The sequence below is a fragment of the Ipomoea triloba genome, chromosome 16, assembly GCF_003576645.1.
Source record: "Ipomoea triloba cultivar NCNSP0323 chromosome 16, ASM357664v1".
NCBI classification, from domain to species: Eukaryota; Viridiplantae; Streptophyta; class Magnoliopsida; order Solanales; family Convolvulaceae; genus Ipomoea; species Ipomoea triloba.
This window is the reverse complement of record NC_044931.1, coordinates 13,697,076-13,697,725: the sequence shown is the minus strand read 5'-3', so window position 1 is coordinate 13,697,725 and position 650 is coordinate 13,697,076.

Here is a 650-nt window from a genome sequence, read left to right as displayed (position 1 = left end):
TATATATATATATATATATATATATATATATATATATATATATATATATATATATATATATATATATATATAATTTTTATATTAATAATGAGATGTGTAATTTACAACGTGTTTTTTTTTTGGAAAGTACAGCATGTTCTTTATTTGAATTATTTTATCAAATTAAATATTTTTTATATTTTGTTATGAATATTTTTATAAAGTTTTGATGTATTTTATTTTTTGTCAATATCTAATAATATTTAATACTATATTTCGCCCCCACTGGATTACATTTCTGGATTCGTCCCTGCGTGTACTATAGTCACATATTCATGAAATTGTTGAGTAAAAGAATTTAAGTTCATACAAACCAAAATTGCTTTTGTATGCTATTTATCTCTATTATACTCTTTTCTCATTATATTGTAACTAGTGTTTTACCCGTGCGGTGCACGGATAAAATTTTGTTATTATGAATTTAAATAAAATAATTAAAAATACAAATATATTAAAATGTACAATATAATAATATAACTAAGAAAATTATACTTTTAGAAATTAAAAAATGTAAATTTTAAATTTTGTATATGTGATTTTAAACTTTAATCAGACACATTTTCTTATATAATTGTGTAATACAGTGTATATACAAATAATATTTATTAATA